Source organism: Lissotriton helveticus, chromosome 4_1 (assembly GCF_964261635.1).
Source record: "Lissotriton helveticus chromosome 4_1, aLisHel1.1, whole genome shotgun sequence".
In the NCBI taxonomy this organism is placed as follows: Eukaryota; Metazoa; Chordata; class Amphibia; order Caudata; family Salamandridae; genus Lissotriton; species Lissotriton helveticus.
Window position 1 is genome coordinate 1,518,411,298 of NC_136063.1, and position 22,187 is coordinate 1,518,433,484.

Genomic DNA, 22,187 nt, shown 5'->3' on the forward strand with positions numbered 1-22,187 from the left:
CACAGCTTATTCATTAGTGTATAAAATCATTGTTTAAATGTTTCATAATATTTAGAACATCTGACAGAGGTGGTGCAGAAGTTGCTGGATGCTTTCCTAATATGGGTTTGTGCTTATGTACCTAAAAAGTGATGTTGAATTCTCTGGTTTATTAAAAGGTTATCAATAGAAATTATACCATGATGACTGCATTTTTCCTAATTTGTCATGCAAGGGTTGAGTATAAGAACTCCTTGTTTTGAGAGTGAGCCAGAAGACTTTCCCATTCCATTAAAGACTAAACTTTATTATTTTGAGATTTTCGAGATTTTCTTTTAGGGATTCTGCATGATTTCTTTATGATTTTGCTGTTCATTTGGCACTTGGATTCGTGTCTGAATTTAACTGCTTTGTAATTCTGCATTTGAGAGCTTTTCTGGCATATAATCTGTACCGCTAGATTTTGAGTTTTGTATAAAATTCTTTAAACTGATCTAGAACTCAAGTATTGAATGGTCCCAGTTACTTACATTTATTTTTGTATTCCTTTATTTCTCAAAAATGTACATATCAAACAAGAAGCAAATTTCGACATCGTGCCCCCAGTGAGGCGCATACATGAAACACTACTGAATGCAGTCCATTATTACACTAAGAGATCAATCATATTGCAGCACATCATTATGAATAAGTACCATTGTGGGCACTGACACACACAGTATTGATGTTCTTAGCTGTACTGTAGCAGATTGTGCGAATTCCCCATAGGTGGATAGCCCTGGTTCTGCACTCATTATGCCTGCCTACCCTAGTCCCCAGTGAGTTCAAACCGCAAGTGGTGTGTGGACTTACGGCAGAGTATCTCCCTCAGCCTCTGGATGGTCCTGTCCCCTGGTTAATACGTATGTCGTGTAGAGTCCCCAGAAGTTTTTAGGGTGGCTCCTGGGAGGAAAAAGTTCACTGAAATTCTCTGTCTGCTTACAACAGTAAAGCATATCACAGGACCATTGTGCTACAGTTGGGGTAGGTTTAAAGTCACAGTGTGCTACAAGGGACTTATTTAGGGACAGAGAGTCTTAGTTATGAGTCATACATGCGTAACAAACTCAGGTGTATCGACAGAGTATCACACTTAGTTTTGCACTGGAATTGATCCAAGGAAGGATAATAAAAGGGAACACACGGAGAGAGTTTGTATTTCTGAAAATCTTATTATTCTGTATTGAAATAATGAAGCAATAAATTTACATCGTGGGAGACAAGTACATAGAAATAAATCAAAGCAAAAAAACTGAGAACAGAGATGTAGTTAATCACATTCCTTCAGTTCACAGCTCAAACATCAGCTCCTGGTCAGTGTAACAAACAACCAAAAATAATTAATAAACTGTGGTCGAATGTTGATGACAATGCAGCACTATTAGGAGATGATGATGGTGTCGACGTTTCGGTCTAATGTGCAGTCGTCGTATAGACCATCATCAGGACTAAACATTTCATTGCAGAAAGAACTCCCTGAAATTTCAGTAGTGTATGTATTGAATTGGGTTGACCACAGGTGAAGAGGGTCACTGGAGAAATAAATCCGATCTATTGCTCTGGTATAATGGACAAAATTCCGTTGTATGATGAACAAACAAATTAGTAATTGAGGCGTAACTTCGTGTTTTTGGTCAAACGATGAGCAGCGTCCTTAGTCGGTAACCGGGATCATCAGTGGGGTAGGGCCACACATCCAATTTATCACTACAGTTCTTTTTTCCACTAGTAGGCCCATACCTACCAGTCTGCGTTTCCCTCGCGCAACATTTTTGGAATAGCCCAGTAGAGCCGGTGGCTCTGAGAGGTCATCGCCCAATATACCACGCAACCCGTGCTGAGTTCTGTGGAATTGGAAGCGCTGCAACATGCTGTGGGGGCCTCTCGCTGCCCTAAGTCGTCACATCATTTTACCACACCGTTGTGGAAAAGATCACCAGCCATCTGCAGGTTTAAGGAACCTATCACCCCTCGTTCTCCGCAGGGGTGCAACCAGCGGGCCCACTCGTGTGGCATGTCTGGAGAATATAACAGGGCTCCCAACTGCATCTGAAATAAAAAATGCCAGGCATGCTGCGTAGCATTGATCGAGTCAAGAATTAATTTCCTGCAATCTGGGTCTTCCATCAGTAAGACCGATGAGTGGTAATGGTTCTGCTACTATCGCCTCAAGGCATAGGTGGTCAGCTCTGGAGGGACGTATAACCAATAGTATGCATGTGCGCACTGCGCAGCTCTATAATATAAGTGTAAGTCCGGTGCTCCAAGGCCCCCCATGTGATACAGCATGGTTAGTGTCTACCACCTTATCCTATCGTGCTTGCCCGCCCAGGCTAATTTTATCAATGACGTTGTGACCCGGCTAAAAAAGGATGTGGGTAATACCATGGGGATATTTATGAATAAAAACAAAAAACGTGGTAGCACCACCATCTTCATTACGGAGACTCTGCCTATCAAGTATAGTGGCAGCTTAATCCACGTCTCCACGTCTTCTTCTAACCTACTGCCAGCAACGCCATAGTTGTCCCTGAAGACGACTTTCGAATCAGGGTGGACGTGAATTCCCAAGTATCTGATAGAGTCAGTAGACCACTGCAATGGGAACTCTGGTTCGTGCTGTTTAGTAGCAGGCGTGAGCGGGACCATAACTGACTTTGGCCAATTGACGCTTAGCTCAGATAGAGCACCGAAGCGCACAACCTCACGTAAGACGGAAGAGAGATTATTTTCGGGGTCGCGTATATATAATAAAGTGTCATCAGCGTACGTTGGCACTATCAATTCAAGTTTCGACAATCTAATGCCTCTGCGGCTGTGGTATTCTCTGAGTGCACAGGCCAGCTGCTCCATCACTAAAGCACAGAGTAGCAGGGACAGTGGAAATCCCTGCCTCGTCCCATGAGTGATGTTAAAAGGTTTCATCACCAAATTGCCAATTCGAACTCTGGCTGAAGGTTGATTATACAGAACCCCTATCAGTTGCAGAAATACCGGTCCCAAACCCATCCTAGTTAAGACCTGACACAAGAAGGGCCACTCGACCGAGTCGAAGGCCTTCTCCATATCCAAAAAGACTGTGACTGCCTTAGTTTCTTAGTTAAACATGAAGAATCCACATCAAGATTTTATTAAAGAGTGATCCCTACGACGGTGGGGAGCACACTGTGTTCTTTAAATACCCTTCACACACCAAAAGGACCCTTGGTGTCATGCTTCATCATTGGGGTCTTCGCACCCCTCTACGGGATGCGGCATGCTACTAACCAGCGACTACGCAGGAGCACTTTTATAGTTTGGCTATGTGTGGTGCGTGTGAGGTTTGTAGAGTGTTAAAGTGAGTGGTGGGTTCTGAAAAGTGAGTTTAAAAAGTACCTGGTACGTAATGTCTACAAAAAACTTTAATGGGCCCCCGTGCTGGTACTGTTAAAAGGGTAGGTGTGAGGTATTTTGTATGTTAATGTACAACACCTCATGTGTGCGTCGTCGACATGTTTCAAAGCTAGGCTTCTTCTTCAGGATGGGGTGCACAGATCCCCACCTTAGTCACATGCCTCGGAAATTCCGGTTAAATTATAGAAAAGTGCTATTTCAAAAAGGCTAATATGTGCCTACTTGTCTGTTCCAAAGCTTCTACAATGAGAACCTGAAAAGAAGGACATAAGAGAACACAAGAGGAGGATATTATAGGTATTATCATTGTAATATCCAGTGCTACAGGTTCAGTCACCTGAAAAGTGAGGGCTACAAACGCTAGACATAGTATGTCATCCTATTGTGGTGATGTGCCCTGTAAAAAAGAACACGGACAATTCACACATAACATGTAACATAAAACACACGCTCTACTCCATTAACTTTTAGGGTTTTGATTAATCTTATAGGAAAGAAAAAGTTGTAAGCATACTTGTTGCCAAAGTGCTCGTTGGCACCATGAACCTCCAAAACGGTGGGGTTGAAGTGCTCTTTGCACCCTGTAAAAAATAAGGTTTATTGCTCACTCTGTATAAAAGCCTCATATTCACTCACTGCTGGTGGTGGCAAATGAGGTTGCTTAGTGGATAGTTATACTCACTGCTACAGGACAGTTGCTGCGCCTTACTTCCCCCGTCCGCGGCTCCGCTGGTAATGAAAAGAGCCCGATATTCAAGTCTTAAATACCCCCACCAATCGCCGTAAATTGTTTGCTTGATTGGTCACGAACCGGTAAAAAGTTGTGGGCCATATAAGGCTTTTCCGGGATGCCCGGTAATCATTTCTGCCTCCTGTGTAGTATTGTGAAAGTGGTGCATGCGCCTAGCGTGCTGGTGTTATCGCGCATGTGCTGAACTCCTGGTAGTATGTCTTGGTTCCTGAGCATGCACGTTAGAGTGCCGCGGCATCACATTCGCGGAATGCTTGATGTTGACAGAGGTTTTTTCATTGCCGCACCATGCTCAATGTTGGCAAAATCAATGTGGAGTGCTCATGAACATCATTAAAAAGAGCGCTGGGCAAGTCAATGCGAGGCGCTCACTAGCACCATTAAAAAGTGGTAGACCAACACTGAAAAACTGAGGTACAGTTATTGGTCAGTGAAAAATAGCGATTTTGTTTGGGGTTCTCCTGGGATTATGCCAAACATGGGGAAAGCTAGCAGTGATGTGCTTAATTCTATGAACAAGGTACAGGTTTCAGAGGGTGAAAGGTTTACACAAATGGTCTACAGGAGTCATTTTCTTGCATCCATGAGCATACTATTAAGGTTTGATATGTAAAATCTGAATTACAGTGGAACTATACAGATCGTTATTTATCACACAAATACCAGAAGTAATGGTATCGCTTTCACGTTGTCTTGTATCAAATTGCGATTCTCCTATTAACATGACCAGAGAATCTGGATTTCATTAAAGACACAGAGGCTAACATTATCCATTAATCCTTTTAATGCAACTCACAAACAGCCGCTTACATCATAAAGACATGAATAAAAATATGATGACAGCATAGCAACAATATAAGGCATGAGCAAGAGTAGAGCTGCCTCTTTTAAATGCAATCAAACAAGGAGAAAGTTAGTAGAATCAAGCTGCAACTTGGAACAAGGGTGCTGCAAAGGTTGAAAACCAAGGAAGGAAGCGAATGTAAATCCATGGAGATCCATCAGTTCGTATTATCTGAAAATAAAGTGAAGAAGGTCAAAGATTGGAACAAACTTGCCAATAAAACATTGAACATGAAGAGAAAATAACATAAGATATGCAAATAGTTAGGAACAACATCAAATGTAAACAATGTCATATGAAGAAAATTAAAGAATAGATTCTCCGTCCAAGGGAGGGATGGGAGGGATAACGTTAGCCTCCGTGTCTTTAATGAAATCCAAATTCTCTGGTCATGTTAATAGGAGAATCGCTTTTTCATTACAAGACAAGGCGGCTACATTATGCATGTTGGTATCTTTGAATAACAACGTCGGAAACATGTTCAATAGATTTACAATAATGATGAGCAAATGTAGAGGCATTAGACCAAACAGCAGCCTTAAGGATAGCATCCAACTTACCACCAGACCAGAAGGACTTGCTGGCCATAGCACTTCTGAGAGAATAAGCTGAAATTTGGAAAGGTCAATACCAGCAAAGGTTATAGCCAATTTAACCCACCTTGCAATAGAGTAGGAGGAGATGGGTTTAAAGGGTTTGACAAAAGAAACGAGAAGTTGATGGGCATCAGGAGGACGAAGGTCTTTCATTCTGGAATCGTATTCCTTCATAAAATCAACAACACAAAGTTTTTTGCAGAAATCAAAACGAGGATAAAAAATAGAGTCAGACATGGTTTTAGTTCTCCTAAAGATTTCAAATTTAACACCAAACATATCATAGCATCTATTAGAGATATCCAGAGCTTTGACGTCAGAGACTCTGCGACAAGATGCTAGGCACAAAAGAGAGGCAAGTTTAATGGAATGACATTTCCTATTAAGGTAAGAGTTGTCAGGCCAAGAGCAAAAAAAGCTCAAGCAAAAGTTTAACATCCCACACAGATTGGTATTTAGGCCTAGGAGGTCTTTTTAGCCTAATACTTTTAAGACCTCTACAAATGATAATGTTCTTACCTACCGTCTTACCGTTGACAAGAGAATGTCCTGCGGAAATGGCAGACCTAAAACAATTAATTGATCTATAGGAGAGACCATTGTCAAAAAGTTCCACAAGAAAATTAACTATATTGACGATAGGAGCCTTCACGGGATCCAGGTTCCTCTCCATGCACCAACGAGTCCATTTTCTCCAGATGTTATTATATCTGTAGTGAGTTCCTGGTGCCCACGATTCACCGAGGAGAGTGAGAGCAGATGACGAAAGTCCAGACAATTCGTTAGATTGCCTGAAACTTTCCAGGCAAGAAGGTTCAAACTCCCTGAAAGAATTAGGTGGTGATCTTCTCCGTTTGCGTTTACAACCAGACCTTTGGTTGCAGGAATCAGGAAAGGGATGTCGCAAGAAAGTTCCGGAGCTGTGGGGAACCACGCTTGAGAGGGCCAGAAAGGGGTTACCAGGACCAGAGAGCACTGGTCCTGTCTCACTTTCTGAAGAACCCTTTGGATCATTGCGAAAGGGGGAAAGGCGTAAGGTCGCTGAGGAGGCCATGGTTGGAGAAAGGCGTTCACTGCCAGAGCACCGGGGGTCTGGCATTCAGCTGAAATACTGAGGGAGTTGGAAAGTCAACCGGCTGGCAAAGAGGTCCACATCGAAAGGGCTCGAAAAAAGAGACAAGGAATTGAAAACTTTCACGTTGAGTTTCCAATCGCTGACGTCTTGAAGGAATCTGGACTTCCAATCCGCTGAGAGATTCGATTTCCAGGGGAGATATTCTGCCTCAGCGAAATCTTGTGTTCCAAACAGAACTTCCAAAGTTTCCTTGCCAGATCGGAGAGGTCCGCAGACCTCGTTCCACCAAGGCGGTTGATATAAGAGACAGCACATACGTTGTCCATTTTCAAAAGAACGGATCTGCCCTGAAGAGAGTGTCTGAAACTCATTAGGGCAAATAGACCAGCAGTCAATTCTGAGAAGTTTATATGGTGGGATGACTCTGTCTGAGACCATACCCCACCTTTGTTGAGGAGACGAGCTCCCCAGCCATGAAGGCTGGCATCTGACTCCAAGACAAAGTCCGGAGTCGAACCGAAGATAGCGCTTCCGTTCCAAGCATCCAAATTGTCCAGCCACCAAGAGAGTTCTAATCTCGTTTGATGATCTAAGGAAATAAGGTACCCGTACCACAGACCGGATCTGAGGGCATTGGCTTTTAATCTCTGGAGTGCACGATAGTTGAGGGGTTCGGGAAAGATGGCTTAAATCGAAGAAGAAAGTAAGCCCAGAAGTCTGGCCAGCTCCCGGAGAGTGAGGGATTCCTGTTTCAGAGCAAATCTGATCTCCTTCCGGATTTTTGCGATTTTCTTCTTGGGAAGTAAGAGGAGACATTTGGAGGTGTCCACGGCAAAGCCTAGGAATTCTAGAGACTTCGAAGGGGAGAGAATGGATTTTTTATAATGAAGCCAATATCCTCTATGAGATTCATGGAGATCCTTAAATCTTCCAAGAGCTGGGAATGAGTTTGTGACATGATGAGAATGTCGTCTAGGTAGATAATGAGCCGAATACCTTTCGCTCTCAGGATGGAAACGATTGTTCTCAAGACCTTGGTGAAGCACCAAGGGGCGGATGAGAGGCCAAAAGGGAGGGCCTAAAATTGAAAAAGGCGTCTGTCCCATATAAATTGAAGAAAGGGTTGATGTTCTATTGCCATGGGGATCGTAAAATAGGCGTCTTTTAAGTCCAATTTGACCAGCCAATCTCCCTGAAGGAGAAGGTCCCTGAGAAGATGGATACCCTCCATCTTGAAATGTCTGTAAACAAGGTATTTTTTTACTTCTCGTAGGTTTATCACCGGTCTCCAACCTTTGTCCTTCTTCTCGACTAAGAAGAGGGTGCTCACAAATTTTCTTTGAGACCAAGGGACCTCGATAATTAGCGACTTTCTTGAGCATAGAGGAAACTTCCTCTTTGACAATTTTTAGGTGTTCTAAAGGAATAGCCAGAGGTTTGGGTGCAACAGTCTGACATGGGATATCTACAAAATCTATTCTGAACCCCCGGACTGTCTCGAGAACCCATAGGTCTTGTGTCAATGATTTCCAGACGTGATAGAAGTGTCTGAGCCTCCCCCCGACCCTTGGAGGGGAAGAAGAAAGAGAAGCACTTACTTTGAGAGTTGCTGTTGGAAACTCTACAGGAAGGAAAGCCTCTGCCAAGGGAACCTCTTCCTCTTTGGGGGTAAAATTGTCGGTTGGAGGGGTAAAAGCCTCTGCCAGTGGTACCTCTTCCTCTACCGGATGAGAAGGGCCGGAAGTTTCCGCGGCCGGAAGAGCGTCCCCTTCTACGGGCCTGTCCAAAAAGGTTCATAGGGAAGACATGTCTCATATTATTCTGTGCCTTATCCTGAGCGGTGAAAGTTGCCACGTGCTTTCCAATGGTCTTAATCATATCTTCACCGAAGAGGAGACCCTTGGGTTTATTAGAAGGTTCCTTGTCGGCAAGGTCACCTAGTTTGGGGTTAATCCTATTAAGGATAGTCTTCCTCCTCTCAATATTAAGTCCAGAGTTAGCGTTACCAAGAAGTACGATTGCCCACTAGCTCCAGCCCCTAATCAAGTTAGTGTCGAGGGGTGAATTTGAGATATGGGATTCCTCCGCCAAGTCGAGAATTCTAGTAAGGGGGCCGAGAACATCAAGAAGGCGATCTTGACAAGCCTTAAGGGCCCTTTCGAGGCCCTTTCTGGGGTCTTTTCCCAGTTTGACAAAAAATGTAATGAGGTCAGGATCTAGATTGGGGGTCTGGCAGACCTTGTCTTCGATGCATGGCCTAGGACATTCTGATCTCATAGTATTGCGTGTTTCTCTCTCTCTCTCTCTCTCTCTCTCTCTCTCTCTCTCTCTCTCTCTCTAGAGAGAGAGAGAGAGAGAGAGAGAGTTTCTGAGCCATTTAGTAATAAATTTAGCAACATGGTCATGCAGGAATCATCTAGAACTGTTAGGGTGGGAGATGTTGTTCGGTGAAAACATTTCACCACCAAGAGGGTCAAGAATTGCGTCTTTAGAGGAGGGGGAAGAGTCGGCCTTCGAAAGGGTATTAAAATCCAAGTTGTCCACATCGTGGTCATTCAGGTCAAGGACGAATTCGTTATAAGGGTCGTTGAAGATCTCGTCTTCGTCTGAATTAGAATCTGTGTCAACACGTGCACTGTCAACAATTGTGCGGCTTAGGGCACCCGCCAAATCTGTGCCGCTAGTATTATGGGAAGATAGCTAAAGTGATAGCAATTATAGAGGCATAAAGGTATATGGAATTAAATAAATAGATATAAGCAATTATGATTAAACAAGGTATATCTCCCTTTTTTTTATTTTTTTATTTTTTAGTGAAAAAAACAGGTTAAGTATTAGTAAGTCAGAATAGTTGGTGAAATTAGGGGGTGCGTGGTTAAATGAGGAAGTAGGGAGGCCCAAAAGAAGATTTGCAACAGTTGATCGTCAGGTGGGACCTCGCCGTGAGGGGAGAAGTGCAACTGACGCGCTCGAGGTAGAGTTAGTCGAGGAATGAACCTAAGGCGGCAGGGGGCGTAACGCCACCGCTGCCGAGGTTCATTCCTCTACATTGCGCAAGAGAGGAGGTGAGAGACGCGCTCGCGCTGGAAGCAAGTGCGTCCGTATGTCTAAGAAAGGGTTTTACTCGGAAAAGAGTTTAAACAAGTCTCGGTAACCAGAATTAAGCGAAGATCATAAGCGCAATCAAATTTTAAACCAAGCAGTAAATATCGTATACGAACACAGGGTGCTCGGCGAAAATTAGAAAGGGGGGGTGGGGAGGGGAGTCACTAAGACGGAGCGCCCGAGGAGAGAGAGGAGCCCACAGAAGCCACATCGGTGAGGAAGGGAGGGTGGTGGGCGGGAAACGACAACCATAAATTGGAAGTCGAAGGGAGGGTGAGGGAAGGAGCCAGAGTAAGTCTGGTGAAGGCTCACAAATAAAAAAGTAGGTTTTGGTAAACTATCACAGCAATAGAGTACAAAGTAAATATCATTCAATAAAATCAATATCCTGTAGCCTAAAAATAGTGATAAAGGAAGAAAGCTAGAGCCAACTAATCTGTTTGCGAGCCGCATTTAAAAGAGGCAGCTCTACTCTTGCTCATGCCTTATATTGTTGCTATGCTGTCATCAAATTCTTATTCTTGTCTTTATGATGTAAGCGGCTGTTTGTGAGTTGCATTAAAAGGATTAATGCATAATGTAGCCTCCTTGTCTTGTAATGAAATCAAGGAGGGGACACAGTTAATTCAGCTGACCCCACGGTATATCGTCGTTCAAGCCAATCACGTGGGTCCATGCTAGATCACCCAGCATTGCTCTTTTTCAAAAAGGCCTTGCTCAGAGGGTAGTTGTTCAATTATGGTCCATTGTAGGTCGTTTACACAGTGCTTTTCATTCAGAAAGTGTGTCGACATTTTTGTTGTGCTTTTCTTGCACCTTACATTGCTCTTATGCTCACTGATCCTGGTTTTTACTGGTCTTGTTGTCATCCCGATATACTCCGCCACAAGGACAAGTAATCATGTAAATGACATGTTTACTATTGCAGTTTGTACATTTCCTCTGGTCCCATGTAGTTCCATTTCTAAATTCCAGGTGTCTGCTCTTCTTTGTTAGGTGGCAACTGCTACAGTTACCACAGGGATGATGACCCTGTATCCCGTGTAACATTGGTTGCTCGGGATACATTCTTTGAGTGCGGGTATGGACTAGAATGTCTTTAAGGTTTCTACCTCGTCAACGGGCAAAGAGATGTTTTTCAAATTCCAGGTCACCACACACCAAAGTACGGCAATGTTTGTTTACGATTTTTGAGATTTCATTGGAGTGTGTGCTGTAGGTGGTCACACAAATGGGTCTTTTATTTGGCTCCTTCTGCCATTTTTCTTCCAGGAGAGCTTCTCTGTTTTTATTCCTGGTTCTCTTCTTAACTTTGTTGATTACTGGGGCTGGATAATTCTTTTGTTGTTGTTTCAATTTGAGGTCTGCTGCTTATGTCTTATAATCACCAACCTCAGAGCAATGCCTCCTGAGGCGGAGAAATTGGCCATACGGTAGGTTGTCACGAAGGTGTCATGGGCGAAAGCTGTCATACCTAAGCAGACAGTTTCTCACGGTGGGTTTAAAGTGGGTGGTAATATTTAGAAAACCATCCTCTGGATAGATGTATAGGTCGAGGAACACCAGTGTTTCGCGTGAAACAGAGCAAAGTATTCTGTATGTTGAGCCACTCCATGAACTTTGTCACAGAGTGCATGTCGCCTTCCCAGATGACAAAGATGTCATCTATATAACGCCTCCACGTGCAGATGTTATTTCTGAAGGGGTTATTTTTGTGAAGGATTTTGTGTGTCTCTAGGTGGTGGACGTAGAGACTGGCCAGACTTGGAGCGAAGGTGCTCTCCATGCTTGTACCGTGGCTCTTTAAGTAAAGTGTGTTTTCATATTCAAAAAAGTAGTTTGTTAGGGCGATGGAGATGAACTCTAGAACCACCCCTCTGGGTGTTTGATATTTCCATGGTGTGGAGAACAAAACTTCCTCAATGATGTTAAGTGTTTCATCATGGGGTAAGCTGGTATACAGGCTCACCGCATCCAGACTCAGTAGCAGTTGGGTTGAGGGGTCAAAAGGTCGGTTCTGTAACAGTTGGAGAACCGCTTTAGTGTCTTTCAGGTATGTATCTCCTCTCCCCTGTTGCTATATTTAATATGCCTTAGTGTCTTGCCTGGGGTGCTGTAGAGCCCCAAAGACAGTACGTAAATTGTAAGTGAGGTTCCTATCGGGGATAAACCCAGCCTGTTCAGGGTCTACTAGAATCTGTGCGAGGGAAGCTATCCGGTTAGCAAGGATTTTCGCAAAGATTTTCGTATCTACATTTAGCAAGGAGAGCGGACGATAGGACCCACACTCCTCTGGCGGCTTCCCGGGTTTAGGTGTGGCAGGGTATACTCAGACATGAGTCCCTTGCTCACTGCTCCATCAGGATTCAAGCAAGCCAGGCCGACGACGGCTGAAATGCCAGAAACCGGTCCCCGGAAGCTTGTCTCCTTTCTGGTGAAGAATTGGCTTGGTAGTTTGGTCTGCCCTGTTCCCATGATGCACTGGGCCAGGGACAGACTAATTTGCATATAGCCAGGTTCTGAGCTGGGATGGGGCAGTGAGCTAAATAACGGTGATGGATCAAGCCCTGATCTTTGGACTGGGTAAGAGTGGTCTGCTTAATTCAGACACTCGGTTCATCACCACCCCCTTTTCTGAATCGTTTTTGGCCACTACAGGTGTGGCAGGGTATACTCAGACATGAGTCCCTTGCTCACTGCTCCATCAGGATTCAAGCAAGCCGGGCCGAAGACGGCTGAAATGCCAGAAACCGGTCTCCGGAAGCTTGTCTCCTTTCTGGTGAAGAATTGGCTTGGTAGTTTGGTCTGCCCTGTTCCCATGATGCACTGGGCCAGGGACAGACTAATTTGCATATAGCCAGGTTCTCAGCTGGGATGGGGCAGTGAACTAAATAACGGTGATGGATCAAGCCATGATCTTTGGACTGGGTAAGAGTGGTCTGCTTAATTCAGACACTCTGTTCATCACCACCCCCTTTTCTGAATCGTTTTTGGCCACTACAGGTGTGGCAGGGTATACTCAGACATGAGTCCCTTGCTCACTGCTCCATCAGGATTCAAGCAAGCCGGGCCGACGACGGCTGAAAAGCCAGAAACCGGTCCCCGGAAGCTTGTCTCCTTTCTGGTGAAGAATTGGCTTGGTAGTTTGGTCTGCCCTGTTCCCATGATGCACTGGGCCAGGGACAGACTAATTTGCATATAGCCAGGTTCTGAGCTGGGATGGGGCAGTGAGCTGAATAACGGTGATGGATCAAGCCCTGATCTTTGGACTGGGTAAGAGTGGTCTGCTTAATTCAGACACTCTGTTCATCACCACCCCCTTTTCTGAATCGTTTTTGGCCACTATAGGTGTGGCAGGGTATACTCAGACATGAGTCCCTTGCTCACTGCTCCATCAGGATTCAAGCAAGCTGGGCCGACGACGGCTGAAATGCCAGAAACCGGTCCCCGAAAGCTTGTCTCCTTTCTGGTGAAGAATTGGCTTGGTAGTTTGGTCTGCCCTGTTCCCATGATGCACTGGGCCAGGGACAGACTCATTTGCATATAGCCAGGTTCTGAGCTGGGATGGGGCAGTGAGCTAAATAACGGTGATGGATCAAGCCCTGATCTTTGGACTGGGTAAGAGTGGTCTGCTTAATTCAGACACTCTGTTCATCACCACCCCCTTTTCTGAATCGTTTTTGGCCACTATAGGTGTGGTAGGGTATACTCAGACATGAGTCCCTTGCTCACTGCTCCATCAGGATTCAAGCAAGCCGGGCCGACGACGGCTGAAATTTCAGAAACCTGTCCCCGGAAGCTTGTCTCCTTTCTGGTGAAGAATTGGCTTGGTAGTTTGGTCTGCCCTGTTCCCATGATGCACTGGGCCAGGGACAGACTAATTTGCATATAGCCAGGTTCTGAGCTGGGATGGGGCAGTGAGCTAAATAACGGTGATGGATCAAGCCCTGATCTTTGGACTGGGTAAGAGTGGTCTGCTTAATTCAGACACTCTGTTCATCACCACCCCCTTTTCTGAATCGTTTTCGGCCACTATAGGTGTGGCAGGGTATACTCAGACATGAGTCCCTTGCTCACTGCTCCATCAGGATTCAAGCAAGCCGGGCCGACGACGGCTGAAATGCCAGAAACCGGTCCCCGGAAGCTTGTCTCCTTTCTGGTGAAGAATTGGCTTGGTAGTTTGGTCTGCCCTGTTCCCATGATGCACTGGGCCAGGGACAGACTAATTTGCATATAGCCAGGTTCTGAGCTGGGATGGGGCAGTGAGCTAAATAACGGTGATGGATCAAGCCATAATCTTAGGTCTGGGTAAGAGTGGTCTGCTTAATTCAGACACTCTGTTCATCACCACCCCCTTTTCTGAATCGTTTTTGGCCACTATAGGTGTGGCAGGGTATACTCAGACATGAGTCCCTTGCTCACTGCTCCATCAGGATTCAAGCAAGCCGGGCCGACGACGGCTGAAATGCCAGAAACCTGTCCCCGGAAGCTTGTCTCCTTTCTGGTGAAGAATTGGCTTGGTAGTTTGGTCTGCCCTGTTCCCATGATGCACTGGGCCAGGGACAGACTAATTTGCATATAGCCAGGTTCTGAGCTGGGATGGGGCAGTGAGCTGAATAACGGTGATGGATCAAGCCCTGATCTTTGGACTGGGTAAGAGTGGTCTGCTTAATTCAGACACTCTGTTCATCACCACCCCCTTTTCTGAATCGTTTTTGGCCACTATAGGTGTGGCAGGGTATACTCAGACATGAGTCCCTTGCTCACTGCTCCATCAGGATTCAAGCAAGCTGGGCCGACGACGGCTGAAATGCCAGAAACCGGTCCCCGAAAGCTTGTCTCCTTTCTGGTGAAGAATTGGCTTGGTAGTTTGGTCTGCCCTGTTCCCATGATGCACTGGGCCAGGGACAGACTCATTTGCATATAGCCAGGTTCTGAGCTGGGATGGGGCAGTGAGCTAAATAACGGTGATGGATCAAGCCCTGATCTTTGGACTGGGTAAGAGTGGTCTGCTTAATTCAGACACTCTGTTCATCACCACCCCCTTTTCTGAATCGTTTTTGGCCACTATAGGTGTGGTAGGGTATACTCAGACATGAGTCCCTTGCTCACTGCTCCATCAGGATTCAAGCAAGCCGGGCCGACGACGGCTGAAATTTCAGAAACCTGTCCCCGGAAGCTTGTCTCCTTTCTGGTGAAGAATTGGCTTGGTAGTTTGGTCTGCCCTGTTCCCATGATGCACTGGGCCAGGGACAGACTAATTTGCATATAGCCAGGTTCTGAGCTGGGATGGGGCAGTGAGCTAAATAACGGTGATGGATCAAGCCCTGATCTTTGGACTGGGTAAGAGTGGTCTGCTTAATTCAGACACTCTGTTCATCACCACCCCCTTTTCTGAATCGTTTTCGGCCACTATAGGTGTGGCAGGGTATACTCAGACATGAGTCCCTTGCTCACTGCTCCATCAGGATTCAAGCAAGCCGGGCCGACGACGGCTGAAATGCCAGAAACCGGTCCCCGGAAGCTTGTCTCCTTTCTGGTGAAGAATTGGCTTGGTAGTTTGGTCTGCCCTGTTCCCATGATGCACTGGGCCAGGGACAGACTAATTTGCATATAGCCAGGTTCTGAGCTGGGATGGGGCAGTGAGCTAAATAACGGTGATGGATCAAGCCATAATCTTAGGTCTGGGTAAGAGTGGTCTGCTTAATTCAGACACTCTGTTCATCACCACCCCCTTTTCTGAATCGTTTTTGGCCACTATAGGTGTGGCAGGGTATACTCAGACATGAGTCCCTTGCTCACTGCTCCATCAGGATTCAAGCAAGCCGGGCCGACGACGGCTGAAATGCCAGAAACCTGTCCCCGGAAGCTTGTCTCCTTTCTGGTGAAGAATTGGCTTGGTAGTTTGGTCTGCCCTGTTCCCATGATGCACTGGGCCAGGGACAGACTAATTTGCATATAGCCAGGTTCTGAGCTGGGATGGGGCAGTGAGCTAAATAACGGTGATGGATCAAGCCCTGATCTTTGGACTGGGTAAGAGTGGTCTGCTTAATTCAGACACTCTGTTCATCACCACCTCCTTTTCTGAATCGTTTTCGGCCACTATAGGTGTGGCAGGGTATACTCAGACATGAGTCCCTTGCTCACTGCTTCATCAGGATTCAAGCAAGTCGGGCCGACGACGGCTGAAATGCCAGAAACCGGTCCCCGGAAGCTTGTCTCCTTTCTGGTGAAGCATTGGCTTGGTAGTTTGGTCTGCCCTGTTCCCATGATGCACTGGGCCAGGGACAGACTAATTTGCATATAGCCAGGTTCTGAGCTGGGATGGGGCAGTGAGCTAAATAACGGTGATGGATCAAGCCCTGATCTTTGGACTGGGCAAGAGTGGTCTGCTTAATTCAGACACTCTGTTCATCACCACCCCCTTTTCTGAATCGTTTTTGGCCACTATAGGTGTGGCAGGGTATACTCAGACATGAGTCCCTTGCTCACTGCTCCATCAGGATTCAAGCAAGCCGGGCCGATGACGGCTGAAATGCCAGAAACCGGTCCCCGGAAGCTTGTCTCCTTTCTGGTGATGAATTGGCTTGGTAGTTTGGTCTGCCCTGTTCCCATGATGCACTGGGCCAGGGACAGACTAATTTGCATATAGCCAGGTTCTGAGCTGGGATGGGGCAGTGAGCTAAATAAGGGTGATGGATCAAGCCCTGATCTGTGGACTGGGTAAGAGTGGTCTGCTTAATTCAGACACTCTGTTCATCACCACCTCCTTTTCTGAATCGTTTTCGGCCACTATAGGTGTGGCAGGGTATACTCAGACATGAGTCCCTTGCTCACTGCTCCATCAGGATTCAAGCAAGTCGGGCCGACGACGGCTGAAATGCCAGAAACCGGTCCCCGGAAGCTTGTCTCCTTTCTGGTGAAGAATTGGCTTGGTAGTTTGGTCTGCCCTGCTCCCATGATGCACTGGGCCAGGGACAGACTAATTTGCATATAGCCAGGTTCTGAGCTGGGATGGGGCAGTGAGCTAAATAACGGTGATGGATCAAGCCCTGATCTTTGGACTGGGTAAGAGTGGTCTGCTTAATTCAGACACTCTGTTCATCACCACCCCCTTTTCTGAATCGTTTTTGGCCACTGTAGGTGTGGCAGGGTATACTCAGACATGAGTCCCTTGCTCACTGCTACATCAGGATTCAAGCAAGCCGGGCCGACGACGGCTGAAATGCCAGAAACCGGTCCCCGAAAGCTTGTCTCCTTTCTGGTGAAGAATTGGCTTGGTAGTTTGGTCTGCCCTGTTCCCATGATGCACTGGGCCAGGGACAGACTAATTTGCATATAGCCAGGTTCTGAGCTGGGATGGGGCAGTGAGCTAAATAACGGTGATGGATCAAGCCCTGATCTTTGGACTGGGTAAGAGTGGTCTGCTTAATTCAGACACTCTGTTCATCACCACCCCCTTTTCTGTATCGTTTTTGGCCACTATAGGTGAGGCAGAGTATACTCAGACATGAGTCCCTTGCTCACTGCTCCATCAGGATTCAAGCAAGCCGGGCCGACGACGGCTGAAATGCCAGAAACCGGTCCCCGGAAGCATGTCTCGTTTCTGGTGAAAAATTTGCTTGGTAGTTTGGTCTGCCCTGTTCCCATGATGCACTGGGCCAGGGACAGACTAATTTGCATATAGCCAGGTTCTGAGCTGGGATGGGGCAGTGAGCTAAATAACGGTGATGGATCAAGCCCTGATCTTTGGACTGGGTAAGAGTGGTCTGCTTAATTCAGACACTCTGTTCATCACCACCCCCTTTTCTGAATCGTTTTTGGCCACTATAGGTGTGGCAGGGTATACTCAGACATGAGTCCCTTGCTCACTGCTCCATCAGGATTCAAGCAAGCCGGGCCGACGACGGCTGAAATGCCAGAAACCGGTCCCCGGAAGCTTGTCTCCTTTCTGGTGAAGAATTGGCTTGGTAGTTTGGTCTGCCCTGTTCCCATGATGCACTGGGCCAGGGACAGACTAATTTGCATATAGCCAGGTTCTGAGCTGGGATGGGGCAGTGAGCTAAATAAGGGTGATGGATCAAGCCCTGATCTGTGGACTGGGTAAGAGTGGTCTGCTTAATTCAGACACTCTGTTCATCACCACCTCCTTTTCTGAATCGTTTTCGGCCACTATAGGTGTGGCAGGGTATACTCAGACATGAGTCCCTTGCTCACTGCTCCATCAGGATTCAAGCAAGTCGGGCCGACGACGGCTGAAATGCCAGAAACCGGTCCCCGGAAGCTTGTCTCCTTTCTGGTGAAGAATTGGCTTGGTAGTTTGGTCTGCCCTGTTCCCATGATGCACTGGGCCAGGGACAGACTAATTTGCATATAGCCAGGTTCTGAGCTGGGATGGGGTAGTGAGCTAAATAACGGTGATGGATCAAGCCCTGATCTTTGGACTGGGTAAGAGTGGTCTGCTTAATTCAGACACTCTGTTCATCACCACCCCCTTTTCTGAATCGTTTTTGGCCACTGTAGGTGTGCCAGGGTATACTCAGACATGAGTCCCTTGCTCACTGCTACATCAGGATTCAAGCAAGCCGGGCCGACGACGGCTGAAATGCCAGAAACCGGTCCCCGAAAGGTTGTCTCCTTTCTGGTGAAGAATTGGCTTGGTAGTTTGGTCTGCCCTGTTCCCATGATGCACTGGGCCAGGGACAGACTAATTTGCATATTGCCAGGTTCTGAGCTGGGATGGGGCAGTGAGCTAAATAACGGTGATGGATCAAGCCCTGATCTTTGGACTGGGTAAGAGTGGTCTGCTTAATTCAGACACTCTGTTCATCACCACCCCCTTTTCTGTATCGTGTTTGGCCACTATAGGTGAGGCAGGGTATACTCAGACAGGAGTCCCTTGCTCACTGCTCCATCAGGATTCAAGCAAGCCGGGCCGACGACGGCTGAAATGCCAGAAACCGGTCCCCGGAAGCATGTCTCGTTTCTGGTGAAAAATTTGCTTGGTAGTTTGGTCTGCCCTGTTCCCATGATGCACTGGGCCAGGGACAGACTAATTTGCATATAGCCAGGTTCTGAGCTGGGATGGGGCAGTGAGCTAAATAACGGTGATGGATCAAGCCCTGATCGTTGGACTGGGTAAGAGTGGTCTGCTTAATTCAGACACTCTGTTCATCACCACCCCCTTTTCTGAATCGTTTTTGGTCACTATAGGTGTGGCAGGGTATACTCAGACATGAGTCCCTTGCTCACTGCTCCATCAGGATTCAAGCAAGCCGGGCCGACGACGGCTGAAATGCCAGAAACCGGTCCCCAGAAGCTTGTCTCCTTTCTGGTGAAGAATTGGCTTGGTAGTTTGGTCTGCCCTGTTCCCATGATGCACTGGGCCATTGACAGACTAATTTGCATATAGCCAGGTTCTGAGCTGGGATGGGGCAGTGAGCTAAATAACGGTGATGGATCAAGCCCTGATCTTTGGACTGGGTAAGAGTGGTCTGCTTAATTCAGACACTCTGTTCATCACCACCCCCTTTTCTGAATTGTTTTTGGCCACTATAGGTGTGGCAGGGTATATTCAGACATGAGTCCCTTGCTCACTGTTCCATCAGGATTCAAGCAAGCCGGGCCGACAACGGCTGAAATGCCAGAAACCGGTCCCCGGAAACTTGACTCCTTTCTGGTGAAGAATTGGCTTGGTAGTTTGGTCTGCCCTGTTCCCATGATGCACTGGGCCTGGGACAGACTAATTTGCATATAGCCAGGTTCTGAGCTGGGATGGGGCAGTGAGCTAAATAACGGTGATGGATCAAGCCCTGATCTTTTTACTGGGTAAGAGTGGTCTGCTTAATTCAGACACTCTGTTCATCACCACCCCCTTTTCTGAATCGTTTTTGGCCACTACAGGTGTGGCAGGGTATACTCAGACATGAGTCCCTTGCTCACTGCTCCATCAGGATTGAAGCAAGCCGGGCCGACGACGGCTGAAATGCCAGAAACCGGTCCCCGGAAGCTTGTCTCCTTTCTGGTGAAGAATTGGCTTGGTAGTTTGGTCTGCCCTGTTCCCATGATGCACTGGGCCAGGGACGGACTAATTTGCATATAGCCAGGTTCTGAGCTGGGATGGGGCAGTGAGCTAAATAACGGTGATGGATCAAGCCCTGATCTTTGGACTGGGTAAGAGTGGTCTGCTTAATTCAGACACTCTGTTCATCACCACCCCTTTTCTGAATCGTTTTTGGCCACTATAGGTGTGGCAGGGTATACTCAGACATGAGTCCCTTGCTCACTGCTCCATCAGGATTCAAGCAAGCCGGGCCGACGACGGCTGAAATGCCAGAAACCGGTCCCCGAAAGCTTGTCTCATTTCTGGTGAAGAATTGGCTTGGTAGTTTGGTCTGCCCTGTTCCCATGATGCACTGGGCCAGGGACAGACTAATTTGCATATAGCCAGGTTCTGAGCTGGGATGGGGCAGTGAGCTAAATAACGGTGATGGATCAAGCCCTGATCTTTGGACTGGGTAAGAGTGGTCTGCTTAATTCAGACACTCTGTTCATCACCACCCTCTTTTCTGAATCGTTTTTGGCCACTATAGGTGTGGCAGGGTATACTCAGACATGAGTCCCTTGCTCACTGCTCCATCAGGATTCAAGCAAGCCGGGCCGACGACGGCTGAAATGCCAGAAACCGGTCCCCGGAAGCTTGTCTCCTTTCTGGTGAAGAATTGGCTTGGTAGTTTGGTCTGCCCTGTTCCCATGATGCACTGGGCCAGGGACAGACTAATTTGCATATAGCCAGGTTCTGAGCTGGGATGGGGGCAGTGAGCTAAATAACGGTGATGGATCAAGCCCTGATCTTTGGACTGGGTAAGAGTGGTTTGCTTAATTCAGACACTCTGTTCATCACCACCCCCTTTTCTGAATCGTTTTTGGCCACCATAGGTGCGGCAGGGTATACTCAGACATGAGTCCCTAGCTCACTGCTCCATCAGGATTCAAGCAAGCCGGGCCGACGACGGCTGAAATGCCAGAAACCGGTCCCCGGAAGCTTGTCTCTTTTCTGGTGAAGAATTGGCTTGGTAGTTTGGTCTGCCCTGTTCCCATGATGCACTGGGCCAGGGACAGACTAATTTGCATATAGCCAGGTTCTGAGCTGGGATGGGGCAGTGAGCTAAATAACGGTGATGGATCAAGCCCTGATCTTTGGACTGGGTAAGAGTGGTCTGCTTAATTCAGACACTCTGTTCATCACCACCCCCTTTTCTGAATCGGGTTTAGGGATAGCCACTATCACTGCCTCCCTCATCGTGGGTGGCATTTCGCTAGTTTGACACGTCGTCAAAGAGGGCAGACATGTGGGGCAGGAGAATATCAATGAATGCTCTGTAGAAGGACAATGTAAGGCCGTTCGTCCCAGGTGCACTGCCAGCTCGTATTCCAGTCAGGGCCAGGATTATCTCGTTCCTTTCCAGGAGCAAGAATGTGGATCGGAGGTAAAGTGGCCTTTGAATAAAGGAAATGTCCTAGATATATGGCCCAAATTGAGTACGGAAATTTTAATTAAACTGCTCAGCTCGATTAAGTCAGGATCCCCGAAAGACCCTTTACCTTGTAAAATCCTGAAAAACTCTCTCCAAACGTACTGGATATTATCACAAGTTTATTAAATAGGTCCCTGCATGAAAACACAGTACCGTCTGAGTGGAAGCATGCCATGATTCAACCCATTCTGAAACAAGCAGGAACAGACCCTAATCAGCCCTCCAACTTTCGTCCAATTTCACTATTACCAATTTTCTCAAAAATTCTTGAAAAACATGTAAACCACATCTTAACTGAATTTGTTACCACCCATGAACTATTACCTCCCGGCCAATCAGGATTCAGAGCAGGCTTCTCAACGGAGATCACGCTCTTGGGGGTGACGAAAAATATCAGGAGTAGGCTGGACAAAGGAGAAACTGTGGCCCTGGTGTTGTTGGACCTCAGTGCCGCGTTTGATTCAATATCCCATGCGGTCCTGGTTTCAACATTGCAATCATTAGGTATCTGTGGTCCAGCATTGGAGTGGCTTATTTCTTTTCTAAAGGGAAGGTCATTTCAGGTCTCTTCTCAGAACGCATGCTCTGACATCCTCAATTTTGAACATGGTGTACCCCCGGGATCAATTTTGAGTCCTTTATTATTTAATTTATACATGAGCCCTCTGGCCAAGATTGTGGAAGAAACAGGATTAGTAATGTTTTCTTATGCGGACAATTCCCAACTTGTTGTTTCCCTGACTTCTGAGACAGTGGAAGATGAGTCCACCCTGAAAAGTGGCCTGAAGAAAATTGCAAGATGGATGCAGGATAATTTTCTCCAACTGAATGGGGACAAAACGGAGGTTATCATCCTAGGGAATAACAA

The 22,187-nt window shown here is 46.8% G+C and overlaps 1 protein-coding gene across 3 annotated transcripts in view; it reads right to left on the reverse strand.

Annotated features, from left to right (window-relative positions):
• Positions 1–4,928: 4,928 nt before the first annotated feature.
• The window catches only part of LOC144829209 (aromatic-L-amino-acid decarboxylase-like), a 799,768-nt gene continuing 782,509 nt past the window's right edge, over positions 4,929–22,187 (reverse strand). For all 3 annotated transcript variants that reach the window (XM_078688118.1, XM_078688116.1, XM_078688117.1), the window contains one exon: positions 4,929–5,177. The gene's annotated coding sequence lies outside the window, so the exon portion shown is untranslated. The remainder of the gene's footprint in view (positions 5,178–22,187) is intronic.